General features: G+C 43.1%; 1 long non-coding RNA gene across 1 annotated transcript; it reads left to right on the top strand.

Annotated features, from left to right (window-relative positions):
• Positions 1-12,209: 12,209 nt before the first annotated feature.
• LOC141107206 (uncharacterized) lies at positions 12,210-16,375 on the top strand. The gene is made up of 3 exons (XR_012235813.1): positions 12,210-12,307; positions 15,834-15,925; positions 16,024-16,375. It is a non-coding gene; the product is annotated as an uncharacterized lncRNA (long non-coding RNA).
• Positions 16,376-16,626: the final 251 nt, after the last annotated feature.

A 16,626-nucleotide genomic window follows, 5' to 3' on the forward strand; every position in this document is an offset into this window, starting at 1 on the left:
GTGACAGGACAGAGATCACTGCTCTCTGTCATCGGGAGCAGTGATCACTGTCATGTGAGGTGTAGCCCCCCCAGAGTTAGAACCACTCCCTAGGACACACTTAACCCCTTCATCGCCCCCTAGTGGTTAACCCCTTCCCTGCCAGTGTCATTTACACAGTAATCAATGCATTTTTATAGCACTGATCACTGTATAAATGACAGTGGTCCCAAAATAGTGTCAAAAGTGTCCGACCTGTCCGCCAAAATGTCGCAGTCATGATAAAAATCTCAGATCGCCGCCATTACTAATAAAAAAAAAATGAATAATAAAAATGCTATAAATCTATCCCCTATTTTGTAAACGCTATAAAGTTTGCACAAACCAATCAATATACGCTTATTGCGATTTTTTTTTTACCAAAAATATGTTGAAGAATACATACATCGGCCTAAACTGAGGAAAAAAAATGTGGTTTTTTATATATTTTTGGGGATATTTATTATAGCAAAAAGTAAAAAATATTGCTTTTTTTTTAAATTGTTGCTCTTTTTTTGTTTATAGCACAAAAAATAAAAACTGCAGAGGCGATCAAATACCACCAAAAGAAAGCTCTATTTGTTGGAAAAAAAAGTATGTCAATTTTGTTTGGGTACAGCGTCGCACGACCACGCAATTGTCAGTTATAGCAACGCAGTGCCAAATTGCAAAACATGCTGAGGTCAGGAAGGGGGTAAAGCCTTTCCGGGGCTGAAGTGATTAAAGCAGAGTCCCTAGCAGAGGCAATTTTTTATGTGACACGATATTCACGCAGAGAATTTTAATGCAAAAAAAAACATAACCCTTTTTAGTAAAAATATAAAAGCTGATGTTATGCTGAGTAAATAGAGACCAAACATGTTACGCTCTAAAATTGCTCACGCCTGTGCAACAGTGACAAACAATGTAAATTTTACAATACATAGGCAATGCTTTAAAAGCCTTTACAGGTTACCACTTTAGATTTACAGAGGAGGTCTAGTGTTAGAATTACTGGCCATGACCTGATTTGCGTGGTGATACCTCACATGTGTGAGATGATCGCTGTCTGCGTGCGTACAGGACTGACGCGTGCGTTCATCTTCGCAAAGCAAAGGGGGGTGGAGGCATTTTACATTTTTTTTAATTACTGATTTATTTTTTACACTGTTGCTTTACATTTTTTATTTTTATTTTATTTTTTATTGACCACTTTTATTGCTGCCACAAGGCAAATACTTCTGACAGCAGTAGCCATGTGACAGGCACTCTTTATGGAGAGATCTGTTGTCTATAAGACCCCAAATCCATCCTCTGCTCTTAAAAGCATTTGAGTACTCCAAGAGCGGTGTTTTCGAATGCTTTTGATTTTTGACAATGGCGCTATTGTCATCCGGTTAAACGGCAAGTGATGTCAGGTCATCACGTCCGGTTTACTATAGCCGAGTGGCGATCAAAGCTGATCTAGGCTTTGTTCAGCTCTCCGATCAGCCGGTGGATGTGCCGGATGGTCAATCGGGCCTCCCAATGGAATGGGAGAGCCCAAGAAAGCCATGGAAGGTGGCAGTGGGGGGAGGCGACCCTCCTGCTGCTTGTAAAAGCAATCCAGCAGTTAGCTAGCCACCAGTATTGCTTTTACAAGACAGCTGACCATCGACTCTAAAAAATGGTACCTGGGTGATGTGTGTAGCTGCAGGCATCATCCCTGTATAACCACTTGAAGTCCAGCGACGTATGGGTACGTTGCTGGTCAGCAAATGGATACTCTGGATCTTTGTTCTAGTGGGAGTTTAGTGGGAAGATGGTCATACTATTAGCTGATTTTTGCATCCAACCTTTTTTTTCATCTGTTGCATTTTATATCATTTATATTTTTTGTGGCGTTAGCAAACATTAATACCCTTACCATTACCTATTTGGTAAGGAGTGTTACATTTTTTGCATTGTATATTTTTTGTTTTATTTTTAGGTTTTACTTGCTAGCTAGTCACTGTATCCATCCAGCGGTCATCAATGGTACATCTTTTCAAAATTGTTGAATGTGGTTTGAAATTTCTGCTATTTTTCCATTTTTTTATAAAGATTTTGCAAATACTTTTCTTACACATTACTCCTTTCTACCATTTTACTTACCATTTGTCCCATTGCAGTTCTTTGCAACTTTTTAGTCCAAACCACCAAAGTTTCCTTGGTAAAGTAATTTTTTTCAAATGAGTATGAATAGAAGGACAAGCTTGACCAGCTGAACTTTGGCACCTGTGGTCTAGCAGACATAAACATACAACTTTTTTGCTGATTGTCATCCCTGGACCGCTATTGTAACAGTTGGATTTCCTTTATTAAAAGAATTGTGAGACATAATTTTTTATAATGTTATAACAGCCAGTGGCCATTTGAATCCCCACATTTTAATCAGTTATCTATTAACTTAGGTCAACATTAGTATACCTGTCCGGTTAGAGTGCCCTGACCAAGATTTTATAAACATAAGTTTATCATTAATTTTTGTTAGCATTTATATAACTATATTAGATATTTGAATAACACAGTTTTAAGGGCACCTGCAAACATTGGATGAATATTGCCTGATCCTTCCAATTTTTTTTTTTCAAATATTTTTCTTGAAAATTTGCAATTTACAAGCCTCAAACAGAAGCAAAAACGGGTAGATTTACAAAGCTTGTATCTAACCCACTACCAATGTTTCCTTTTACTGCCTTGATATTTTGTCTTTGTGCCTAATATAATGCAGTTTTAATCACATTACCATATATGTAAATAGGTAACCATTACCAAATGATTAACTTATAGTGGAAGCATGTATGAGTAATTTGGATTTACCGGTTACTATAATCAAATAATCTGTACAGAAGAACAAAGAAAGAAAACAGCTCGAATAAAATAAAGAGAAATACTTGATATTAAAGAGTTACACCCAAAAATGGAACTTCCACTTTAAGTGCTGGTGACCCCCTGACATGCTACATTTGGCATGTAATTTTTTGGGGGGGAGTCAGTACCCTGTTTTTACAGGCACCCAGCACCCACTTCCTCCCCAGGCACCGCGGCACAGGAAGGAAGATCACCTCTCTCCCCTCCCTCCCTGCAATCTTCTGGGACACGTCACAGGTCCCAGAAGATTGCCCGGCCATTCACAGCACGCAGCATGGCACACACATGCACAGTGTGCACCTGGCTGTGAAGCCACAGCTGGGCACCCACAGTTAAAATGCCAGTGCCACAGAGAGGAGGGGGAGAGGAGCGAGGCTTCGGGTGCCCCCATCGCTGGACTGTGGAATAGGTGAGTGTGTGATTATTAAAAGTCAGCAGCTACACTTTTTGTAGCTGTTGACTTGTAATTGGGTGGAACTCCTCTTTAATAATAATATAAAGTAATAATAACAGTTGTTCGTCTGCTCAGCTTGGGTGCCGCCATAGCAAGCTGCTTGCTGTGGGTGCATTTGGGAGGAGGGAGGGGCCAGAAGTGCCGATATGGGACCCGAGAAGAGGAGGATCTGGGCTGTTCTGTGCAAAACCATTGCACTGGTAAGTATAGCATGTTTGTTATTTTTCCTTGTCAAAAGAAGTTTATTGAGTATACAATGTTATAAAGATACATAAAGTAAGTTTACAAGGATCTATAAAGTAAGCTCATTGTTTTACAGTAGGGTTTATATAGGTAAATATTATGAAATTTCAAATATTAAACATTGGGTTCACGTAAACCTAAATTAAAGATATATATCATTTCCTTAGTTACTTTTGTAGGTATTTAAATGATTTATACCTACTATACATATTGTTTACAAGTAGAGTGTATATAGGTCAAATAAATTCTGATAATGAGCTTTAATCGTAAGGTGGAGAAAAGGAAAGAGAAAGAAGAAAAAGGGTTGAAAGGTAGAGGTATGGTCCACAAGGTTGTCTCGCTCGTCAGTTTATTATTCTTTTTAGTTCTCTTTGAAGCCTTAGAATGGGTGTCTCTGTAAGTAGGCTTGTGCAATTCGTTTCGTAACGAATCAAAATTCGTCCGAATATAACAAATTTCGGACATTCGGAAGCATTCGAATATCCGAACAAAGCAATTACGAATAAAACCGAATCCGAACTAAATTCTACCATAAATAGTCGTTGTTTTCGGCATAATTCGTTAATGCTTTAACGCGGCCTAATGCATTCGTAATCGCTTTGAACGAAAATTCGAATGCACTCGAATGTCCGAAAGTTGCAAATACAGACGAAGTCGAATGCTTACGAATGCATCCGAAAGTTGCAAAATACAGACGCATTCGAATACTTACGAATTCATCCGAATGTCCGAGAGTTGCACAATTCATACGAATTTCAATTTCAGTGTGAATTCATTCGTTATTCCGGATACAGTTCTTTCAGCCAATCACTTGATTCCTTGGGGGCTGGATTACTGGCATGGAGTAATTTACAGTCCAATCAGCTGCTTTTTTTTGTGCTGGAGGTTGGATTAGGGGTAAAACTTTACTGCACATGCCTGCCTGGTGGTAACTGAGTGAGAAAGGGAGATTGAGCAGAGGAGGGGAGACATTTGAGAAGCAGCAGAAGACAAGAGAGTCCAGTCTTTTTTCAAGATGGATTCAAGCTCTCAACATGAGGTTCCACCTCCTGTTACCAGCCGCAGCAGTGACACAGCAACAACAACCACTACCAGCACCTGTGAGTACCTTGTACCACCATTGTCTGTGTCATGTATGTCAGCATCTGTATTGCCAGGCCCAGACAGTCGTACTTCCACCACCAGTACTACACAAAGTTCCAGTAGTCGTGTTGTTAGGTCTCACAGTTGTGACTTTTCAAAGGGGAGGCAAATGAAGCAGCAGGAGCAGCTTTCCTGTCCTGCTTCAGTGCCTCATCCACAGCTTTCAGGCAGAGCTAGCAGCTGCAAAAGGCCAAACTCTCATACTATGACTAGCAGTAGTGCTGTGCTAAGGCCACCCTCCAAACAGAAAAGGTCAGAGAGCGAAACTGTAGGTTCAAAATCCCCTACTAGCAGGGCTAAGAGGTCCTGCTCTGAGACCAGGAAGCAGTCATCATCTACATCTATTGCATGTCGTCGCCTTTTTCAGGATCTTCCCCAAAAAACAACCTGCACAATTACTAGTGCCAGTTGTGTCACCACCACCTCCGCTATGGGCACTTTGGGAAATGTGGTGACACCAAGTATTTTTTACAGGAAAGGCCTGACAGTACCACCAACACATACTTTTCATTCTGATCCATTTAAGCAGCCTAAACGTGAAATAATAGAATATGAGCAAGACATTTTGCGTGCTCATAGTTCCACCACCACCTCTCACATTGGCACCACCATCACCACTGAAAAAATGACATCTGCAGGTCATACAAGTAATGAGGGCGATTTTTTAGGCACATTTCCCATTAGCTATCCGAGAGAAACGGGAATTCAGCAGGACCCTCCAACATCTGATGGTGATAAATCCTCCTTCATAAACGTGGAAGATTCAGATTATACCCTACCTTTTAATCTCGATCAGGAACCAAATATTGATGAGATAGAATATTCTTCCCATATTAAATGTGATTCCCCACTGTTGTATTCCCCTGAAAGAACAGCACCGGTGGCACCTGTCTCTCCTGTTCCGGTTGAGTCTCCCATTAACATTAGAGCTGCCAGCAAAACTGTTGGTCAAGTAACCTCCTTTACTATCCCTGACATGAGGCCACCTCCCGTTTTATCTCAAAAACACAGCAGCATAGCAGAGTGCACAGGCCAGGCTACAACCCAAATGAAGCAACTTGCTTCAGCATCTGCAGCTGAAGAGGAAATGCTCTCAAAAAAATCTTCAACACACAGTGGCAGCACCCGTCGTTCAAAAATTTGGGAGCATTTCGTGACAGTTGGTGATGGCCGCACAGCTGCATGTAAACTATGCGGCAGAGAAGTAAGCCGTGGGAGACTGTTGGGTCATCTCACGAACTCTGGGATGAAGCAACACATGCTTACCCACCACAGGCCAGTGGTGCTGAGGGAAGAAATGGGTGTGGCTCCCCCATCTACCACCACCATTACCAGCAGCAGTGTCAAAGTCACAGCTACTTCTGCAGCTGCAGGTCATCATACTAAAATGGTAAAGACATCCATACAGCCCACTATAGAACATTTTGGAGGGGTACATTACCGGGGTATGTCAAAACAGCAATCCCGTAAAATTACGCGCCTCATCGGACAACTTATAGCTGTTGGGGGGGCTTCTTTCAATTTTGTGGAAGGGGAGCCCTTCAAGCAGCTGATGCAGGCTGTGGCACCACAATATCAGGTCCCTTCACGCACCACATTCAGTAGAATGGTAGTGCCCTCACTGTACCGGTCATGTGTTGGGGTTTTGAAGGATTTGCTGGGGAAGGCTGCTGGCCAATCAGTTCACTTTACAACTGATTTATGGAGTGCTACAAGTGGCCAGCATGCCTTCCTGTCCTTGACTGCCCATTGGTGGCAGCCCAATGTGTCACAAGATGTACAACCAACACCAAAAAAAACTCCAAGGTCAAGAAAAACCTCAAGCGCTGTGGCCACTGCCACAGTGCACAAGACAGGATTGCACTCCTTCCTCCTCCATGCTGAGGTGATGGATCAGCAGCACACATCACACAATATTCTAAATGCACTTCAGAAAATGATAGGGAAGTGGCTAGGGGAACAGGCAGGCACGAACGTCAAAATGGGATTTGTTGTCAGTGATGGTGGAGCTAACATGACAAAGGCTATCCGTGATGGAAGGTTTGTTGGTGTGCGCTGCTGTGCACACATCCTGCATCTAGTTGTTAGGTGTGCTCTTGATGATAATACTAACAGTGGAAGGTTAGCAGCACTTTTAGAGTCGTGCCGGAAAATTGCTGGTCACTTCCACCGTAGTGTGAAGGATAGCCACCTTCTCAGGCAGGAACAGAGAAAGGCAGGTCTTGTGGAGCACTGCCTCAAACAGGATGTTGGAACGAGGTGGAACTCTACCTTACATATGCTAGAGCGTATACTCGAGCAACAGAGGGCAATTCATGCAATGTCATGTGAACATTTTATTGGTATTGCCAGACCACTAGGCAAGGAGGACTGGGTCATGATTGACCAAGTTGTCACAGTGCTCAGGCCTTTTGAGGATGTCACTGACAATTTAAGCAAAGAGAGTGCTAGCCTGGCAGAAGTGGTTCCCCTCTTTGCACACCTTTCTAATAAAATAGATTCCTTCCTTTCCAATAGGGAAAGATGGCCTGGTGGCAAAATACTTGCAGAAGTTGATGCCCTTCTGAGGAGACTGAAGGAGCAACTCAGTTGGCGCATAAAAGAGCTCATCGACCCTCGCCCCGAGTTCATGTTAGCCACAATTTGTGACCCCAGAATAAAAGGCAAAATAGCACTCAGGAAAAATACTCTCACCACCTGGCGGGATATATTGATAGAGAGGGTACGTGAGAGGGAAAGGCAAATGGGAATACAGTTAGAGGAGGGAGAAGAAGATGAGCTGGAGATGTCTGATGATACTCTGTTAGCTAATACTAGCAGCACTGCTGCCAGTGCTCACTCCTCCAGAGCATCAGTCTTTTGGGCTGAGGCACTTGACAGTTTTGTGGGACCCACTAAACAGCCCCCTAGAAAAGAAAAAAGTGCTGGTGACATAGTTAGGGCTTACCTAGCAGAACCTCCTTTGCCCCCCAGTACAGATCCCTTAAGTTTTTGGGATGAGAAGAAGGGTGTGTGGCCTGCTTTGTCCTCGGTAGCCCAGGAGCTTCTTTCCTGTCCCTCAACCACGGTCCAGAGTGAGCGGGTGTTTTCTGTAACAGGAAATATTTTATGCCCTCAGCGCTCACAATTGCTCCCCCAGCTCTTAGAGCAAATGGCTTTTTTAAAAGTCAACCTGCCAAATCTTGGTTACCCTGCTCTTGAGTTTGATGCTGAATAAAAAAACTCATCCATGTTAACATAATTTCGAATTCTCCACCTGACCGAGTCCCACGTCTCCCCTAAGGTCCTCATTCCATGCCAGAAATCATCAGATATCCCATCCTGACCATTTATGTGAGGGCTTAAATATGGTAGTTAGTTACTCCATGTCTGACCCTATACCATCCTATCAAAAATATAATGAACAACTGAGATGGTCAGGTTGAAAACAAAGTTCCATTTGGTTTGTGATGATTTGGCATGGAATGATCCCCTACAAAGTCCCACCTCATACCTCCTGCCCTGCCATTTTCCTGTCCAAGGTTAGCTACTGATCTGGTAGTCTAGCTTAAATAGTTGTCCTTTTGAGACAACTGTGTCATTTAGTATCATAAAAAATAAATGGGACAGCTGTATCTTTTGTACATATAAATTAAAACTTTAAAACATTCAGTTCGTGAAACTTACCTGCTAAAAGTCCTCCTAACTCCTGTTGTTTCCACTCCCCTTGCCTTCTTCTCAAATCTCCAATACTTAGGACACTGGAACACAAACGCATTCCCTTTAAGTTTGGTATAAGCAACACCATGAAGGGGAAAGGCAAACCGTTTGGCAGTGCGACTGCGCACATGGTCATGCAATATATCAGGAAAGCACAGACCATGCATGAGTGCAAACAGCACCTTGGAGGATTGCCTTCTCTCGGGGTTTCAGTACCTTGACAGGTGTCAAAACTGGCTCAAGCTGCTGGATTTGTATTTATTAAGTTAAAAATGTTGTAGTTTTGGTTGTTGTGTTATGCATCTTGCCAACCTGGCTGTTGCTTGCTCACTCCTATACTTGTAGTACTGGTGGTGGAAATAGTGGTGATACTGAGTCTGCTGCTATGCTAATATACATACAGACACATGAAAATGAAGGCCTACAATGGTACTACGAGTCTCCTATACCCCCACCACCAAAATGTTTTTTCGTTCAACCCTCTAATGGAACCTACATCGTGGCAAAAAGTTTTTTGCTGCTAATATATCCAGTTCACCAAGATATTCATGCAATTTCCAGGCCACATTGTTGGCAACATGGCACTTGTAAGTTGGCACTCTGGAAAGTCATCATCCACAACAAGGAAGGAAAGACTGTTATCGCGTTGCCGTGAGTCAGAAATAGGTGAGTTGCTCAACTGCCCACATACTCCCCCATCCATCATTGATTTCCATTCATTTATGTAACTCTTGTTTTATTTGCCAATGTAGTGTAAGTACCACTGGAATGAGTGGATGAGACTTCATCATGACAGACACATACAAGTTGAAGACTTCACAGGTACGCATTAACCATACACATCTTTTAGGATGTAAAAATAACGGCAAACATGTATGTAGGGATGCACAATAGCAGTATTGGATACTAGTAATTATTTCTCTGTACTCGTCTTCAATACCAAAGACCATTCAGGTGCATCCAGGTACTGAGTGTGACGCCAGCTTCACAGTTTATCAGGAAGCCAGGCCTCCCAGATTCTTGATTGGCAGTCATTTGTTATTGACGAATACAGATCAAAAATTGCTCGTATCCAATATCGGTATCAGTGCATCCCTACATAGAGGGAATCTCAAGTGATGCATGCATGTTCATTTCAAACCTAAAATCAAGAAAGCTGTATACTGAACACTTATACACTTTTCCAGATCATTATATGTTGTAGTCCAAAGTTTCTGTAGCAGAAATGGAAAGAGTATTAGTATTCATTACTAATACTTTTTCCATTTCTGTTACTGTAACTTTGAACTAGAACATATAATGATGCGGAAATAAAAAGAGAATAGTAAGGTCAGCGAGCCAGTATAATACCTAGCTAAATCTAAATTAAGTTGTTGGTGACAACTGGCAAAGATGTTCTTTTTAAGTTGATGATTACCATGTGTGATAGCATGTGTGTTATTATCAAGCAATAAGCAACCAGATATGTAATAAAGTGTAAAATATCACATAATAATCAAAATAAAGGCACTAAAGTATGCTTTTATTTGGCAAAAATTATTTGCATTTATTTGCACAAACAAACGTAGAAAAATAACATGTATGTTAACACGTATACATATATATATATATATATATACAACTCTAAACAAAACGGTGAATTGAGCTGCTTTGGGTCCTGGGGCAGAGGAAGAACTAACCCTCAGTTTTCAGAAGGAGAGGGTTCTCTGCTGCTTTCTGTACTAACAGACGAGCTCCCAGGCAATGGAGCATTGTGCCTGGAAATTGCTTCCATCAATGAGAGTCTCAAATGCTCCATTGCCTGGTTGTGCTGTTGGTTTACCCGGCTCAACAACAATTCAAAATGGTCCATTTGCTGTCTGCCTATGAGATGTATGGTCCGGGTAAGCCTTCTCATGTCCCGTGACTGCCTTCGATTTTCAGTTGTCAATCTCCTCACTTCACTAAGGAGCCTCTCAATTTGTGCAGTTAAGCCCGGTGCAGTTGGCACCCGGACAGGAGGTGGCGACTGCAGTACATGCACACTGGGAGCAGCAGTACATGGTGGCAGCAGCATGCCTGAACTTTGGCCCCTGACCTCCTCCTCTGGCCATGGGGAGAAGGCAGGAGTCTGTGACATAGCAGGTCTCAATTCTGGCTCATTCTGCAGCTCTATACCCTCCAAAATAAGGACAGGCGAGTGCAGGCTGCACTGCGCTCTCCCCTCTGGCTGGTCTTGTTGATCTAAAATAGAAGAGATAGCAAATGTTGACGATAGCATTCATAAACAATTCTAGGTTACACATACAAACATTAGGGTTGATTTACTAACACTGGACACAGTGCTAACTCTGGTGAAGCTATGCAGAAACCAATCAGCTTCTAACTTTAGCTTGTTTAATTAGGCTTTCCCAAAAAAATCTGGAAGCTGATTGATTTCTCTACAGAGCTGCACCACATTTTGCACTGTAATTTTGTGTAAATCCACTTCATTGTTTACTACTTTAAAACACAACACTTCACTGTATGATTTCATGGTGAAGTGATTGAAGTATGAGTTGTGTGTATGAAAATGGATGGTAATATCTTTTATATGTTAACCCTTTCATGACTAAGCCTATTTTTGACATTTGGTGTTTACAAGTTAAAGTCCGTATTTTTTTGCTATAAAATTACTTAGAGCCCCCAAACATTATATATATTTTTTTGCAGAGAATCTAGAGGATAAAATGGTGATTGTTGCAATATTTGTTATCACACGGTATTTGTGCAGCGGTGTTTAACACAACATTTTTTTGGTAAAAGGGACACTTTCATGAATTTAAAAAAGAAAAAAACAGTAAAGTTAGCCCAATTTTTTGGTATAATGTGAAAGATGATGTTATGCCGAGTAAATAAATACCAAACATGTCACGCTTTTTAATTGCACGCACTCGTGGAATGGTGACAAACTACGGTACCTAAAAATCTCTATAGGCGACTCTTTAATTTTTTTTTACGGTTACCAGGTTAGAGTTACAGAGGAGGTCTAATGCTAGAGTTATTTATCTCGCTGTGACGATCGCGGCGATACCTCACATGTGCGATTTAACCACCATTAACATGTGCGGGCGCAACTTCCGTATGCGTTTTTTAGTGAGCGAGCTCGCGGGGACAGGGGCGCTTTAAATTTTTGGATGACTTTTTTTGCTGTCACAAGGGATGTAAACATCCCTTGTGACAGTAATAGGTGGTGACAGGTACTCTTTATGGAGGGATCGGGGGTCTTTTAGACCCCCCGATCCCTCCTTTGCACTTCACAGTATTCAGATCGCCATTTTGGGCAATTCTGAATACTGTATATTTTTTTTAAAACAGGCGCCACTGGCAACCGAGTAGACGGGAAGTGAGGTCATGACGTCGCCTCCGCATTTACAATTAGAAGAATGGAACGAAGCCGCTCTCAGCTTCGTTCCAGACTGTCAGCAGCCGGCAGTAGCTGAGATGGCGGATTGGTGATCGGCCTTCCGGTGGATCGGGAGGCCTGGTAAGAGCAGCAGGAGGCGGCGGGAGGGGGGGGGGGAGTCCCCTCTCGCTCCTCCGGTATAACAGCCGAGCAGCTTTTAGCCGCATCGGTTGTTATACTTGGAAAGCCGATCGCCCGCTCTACAAAACAGTAACGGGATGATGCCTGCAGCTGCGGGCATCTTCCCGGTATAACCCCTGAAAGTCTAGGCTGCACATCTGCGTACGCTCGGCGGGAAGGGGATAATAATGACTGTTGATTATGGTGGGTCCTGTTTCTTTATATTGGCAGCTTGTGTACATACCCTGAGGAGTATTGGGCCGCTGTTTTCTGCCAGATGACGCTGGAGGGATACGGCTGGGGCTTTCTGTTAAAGATGGAAGAAAAGAGTCAAGGTAATGTTCCAGATAAAGTTAAGTCAACAGCGCTATTTATTTTTGCCTGTTATAAGTTGTACTACAACATCAAAGCATTATAAATAAAAGGTACCCCAGATGTATCCTGACTCCTTGTGTCATAAATTACTGTATTCCTAACTTATTGGCCCAACTGTAATTGCCCAAAAATATACTGACACAAAGATCGAAGTAAAATGTCTGTTTTCTTTTGGTTGACGATCCTTTGGAGGCAAAGTATCAAAAATGTTTCCCTTGTATCTGTGTAAACTACTTCCATGGTCCCTCCCTACCGCTCTGCACCGACTCGGAGGACGAACCACATTCTGCAGATACACCATTGTAACTACCAGTTAATCCACCATAACTGGCATTCCACCGGGGGGACCCCCATACCTTAGATGGGTCCCAATCATCTGATCACAGCAAGTTATTTTAAAATACCTCCAAAGACCCAACCGAACGTACCCTGTAAAATAAACAAAAACAACCAATACATCAAAAAAGTAAGCATAGAAGGAACCAAGCCGATGTAGGGAGGGAGGGCGGGCAGGAATGCTTCTCCTCCTTGTGTACTCCTAGGATGTCTGGTTTCACCTTGTCACCCCCACACTCCTGGCTTTTTGCAGTCCCTCCTCCACGCTGTCTGCCCAATCCCCTGCACCCCCATGTTCTCTGACAACATGTTTTTATCCCGACTTGCCCGGCTTCCCTGTGCTCCTAATCATGCTAGCACTACGTTGTTTTTTTTATGTTTGGGCTTCGAGCTAATACTCTGTCTGTACTCACAAAAAAGTGCACTGAGGTGAATTAAAGTGGATTGTATACCCTACTTTGTCATTTTAATACTACAGGTGATAAGGCTTACCGGTACGTAAAATGAATATTATTTAAGAGATATCCTCCTCAGATGTAGCCGCTGAGGCCAGCGGTGGTGCATGTGCTCTGAAGGTCCGCTGGACCCTGCAGAAAAATCAAACCTCTTCACCAGTAAAAGGACTCCCACGCACATGCGTGGGAGAGACCTCATTGCAGCTCCGGCCACTCAGAAGCGCCGGAGCCCGCGACCGCGGAAGAGACGGTGAGGCAACGTGTCAGCCCGCTCAGCGCTGACCGGGTCGGCCTGCAGGGGCCTCGTTCTAAGGTATTTCATAGAAATTCATAATGTGCTATTATTATGCGATGCATACTAGCACATTATGCCATTGTCTTGCAAGTTTCTTTTTTTTTTCTTCTGTGGTTTAAAGCCGCTTTAATTTGCACTGGAACTGTAAAATCTAAAGTTGCTAATGTGTTAAAACAGATGTGATATTTTTTGGCAAATTGAACAAATTGAACAATGAATGTTTTGTTTACATATACTATACTATACCCCCCTCTTTTATTACACAATCCCATGCTTACTTCAGTATCCTCAGTTCCCCCCCTTCACTTCACAGTTTCCCCTTCACAGTCGTGTTCTGAAGGTATGAGGTGTCATATGAATTTGAAAATGGACCTTAATAATAATAATGTGTATTAGATGATAATGCCTGTGTGTATATAATATCATGGACATAGATGAATGATGATGATGGTGTGTCCTGTTTCTTTCCAGATTCCACTACTTACCCTGAGGCGTAATGGTCCGCTGCTTCCTGCCAGTTGATGCTTCTGGAGAGTCCGGGATACGGATCGGGCTTTCTGTTAAAGACGGAAGAAAAGACAAGAGTCAAGGTAATGTTCAAGATAAAGTCAACAGCTTTATTTATTATTTTTGCCTGGTATATGTTGGACGACAACAACATATTTTATAATCAAAGCGTAAAAAAGTGCACTGAGGTGAATTAAAGTGGATTGCATACCCCACTTTGTCATTTTTTTACCTACAGGTAATCCTATAATAAAGCTTACCTGTAGGTAATATGAATATCCCCTAAACCTGTACGGTTTAGGAAATATCCACCTCGGATGCAGCCGCTGACGTCAGTGGCGGTGCATGCGCTCTGAAGGGCCGGCGGACGCCGGACGGTTCAGAAAAATCAAAGCACCTCGCTGGAAACTGGACTCCCACACACATGCGTGGGAGAGACCCCATAGCGCCTCCAGCCACACACAGCGTCGATGCCCGGAAGAGAAGGCGAGGCAACGTGTCATAGCGCTGGCCAGGTTGGGCTGCTGGGGCCTCGTTTATTTTATAATGTGCTAGTATGCGATGCATACTAGCACATTATGCTATTGTCTTGCAGGTGTTTTTTTTTTCTTCCGTGGTTTACTACCGATTTAATTTGCACTGGAAATGTTAAAATCTAATCTAATCTGAAGTTGATGATGTGTTAAAACAGATGAGATGATATATTTCTTGGCAAATTGACCAATTAACATTTTGGTGAATAGCCTGCCCTTTTATAGTACACCCCCCTCTTTTATTACACAATCCCATGATTGTTTTAGTTTCCCCATGACAGTAGTGTTCTGATCTGAACACCCTTCACAATGGTATCTTCTCCCCCACCTTCATAGCACCTGAGTACACCTGTGTCCTCTGCCCTCCCCCTTTGCATCCTAACCCCCCTGCAACTCGACCCTCCTTCACATCACAGCCTCGGCACCTCTGGCCCCCTTCACATTACACAGCCCCCTGCATATTTGGCCCCCATCACATTACACAGCCTCTGCACCTTTGACACTTTCACATCCCCCCTGCAGCGCTGCCCCATCCTACCTTATTTGGGCACACAGAGCCGGAGACACAGCAGCACTGAATAATGGGTGGGAGCAGGAGGTGCTGCTGAAGTTAACCAGCAGTTGATTGGTTGCTAGGGCCGCATAGCAACCAATCACCTGCTGTTTAACTTGTGAAGTTATTTTCAGCATTTCTGCGATAGTGACAGCGGCAGAGGGAGGCAGACAGAACCGTCACCTAAATGGCTGGATTGTGGCGTTCCAAGTGGCACAGTGACTTGGTCCACATCTGGCCCACAGTCCGCCATTTAGTGATGCCTGCTTTAAATGTTAAAGAGGAGGGCCAGTCAAAAAAAAAAATTAAAAGTCAGCAGCTACAAATACTGCAGCTGCTGACTTTTAATTGGACACTTACCTGTCCCTGGGTCCAGCGATGCGGGGGATCGAAGCCCCACTCGTCTCCCCCTCCATTCAGTGGCGCCGGCATTGCAACTGTGGGCGCCGGGCTGTGGCTTCACTGCCTTGCACCCACTGCGCATGCGCGAGCGGCGAAGCGCGCCGTGATTGGCCGCTCAGTCACCTGGGACCTGTAATGGGTCCCAGATGATTGACAGGAGGGAGGGAGCAGAGCTGAGCCCTTCCTGTGCCGAGGGGGAAGTGATGTCACCAGCCCAGGCACTGGAAGAGGCAGATTACGAGGGACCCCCTAGCAACAGGCATTTAGAGGTAAGTAAAAAAAAAATATCCAAATGTTTTTTTTTATTGTTTTTTTAGGCACAATCATGACTTTTTTTTTTTAGGATGGAACACCACTTTAAATAGAAGTTTATCATTAATTATACATCCTTTGTCTTTGTGTTAGGTACTCACCAGAATGTCGATGGGATGGACTTGGAGCTGATCGCTCTACAGATGATGTTTCTCGATCTGGAAAACATGTATGTAAAGAAAAACGTAAGTTTCACATGCATAGTCATAACAAATAATAGTGAGCTTGAAACAACCATATAACAGCAATATATAATGATATATTTCATTTTACTCACCAACAGCTCTTTGATGTGGACCCCTGCTGCTGACTCCAGGGACATCCTCTGCCAGAAGGCCAAGGCCATCTTTCAGCTTTACCTCCCACTCACGTAACTCAACAGGCTTTCCCCTAATATGCTCTCCCCGTAGACGCTTCTTCAGCTTTTTGATGACTGCTGCCCGACAATCATAGAATCTGCACATGAAAAATAAACATTATTAGTTACATAAAATAGAAACCAAACTGATTTATTTTTTTGAAAAGCAACCTGTCGTTTCACACAGTGATGGTTTTTTATGTTACAATATTTCCATGTATGTTAATGTTCTCTTCTGTATGTGGCCGTGCCAAATAAATAGTTTTGTAAAGTAGAACTGTTAATTTTTATTGACTATTACACTGTGTATTTTTTACAAATGTGTGTTCTAAGAGCCCTTTCACACTGGGGCGGTTTGCAGGCATTATTGCGCTAAAAATACCGCCTGCAAACCGACCCGAAACAGCCGCTGCTGTCGGGCTTTCACACTGAAGCGGTGCGCTGGCAGGAGAAGAAAAAAACTCCTGCAAGCCGCAACTTTGGAGCGGTGAAGGAGCGGTGTATTCACCGCTCCTTCACCGCTCCTGC

Source organism: Aquarana catesbeiana, linkage group LG09 (genome assembly GCF_042186555.1).
Source record: "Aquarana catesbeiana isolate 2022-GZ linkage group LG09, ASM4218655v1, whole genome shotgun sequence".
Taxonomy (NCBI): domain Eukaryota; kingdom Metazoa; phylum Chordata; class Amphibia; order Anura; family Ranidae; genus Aquarana; species Aquarana catesbeiana.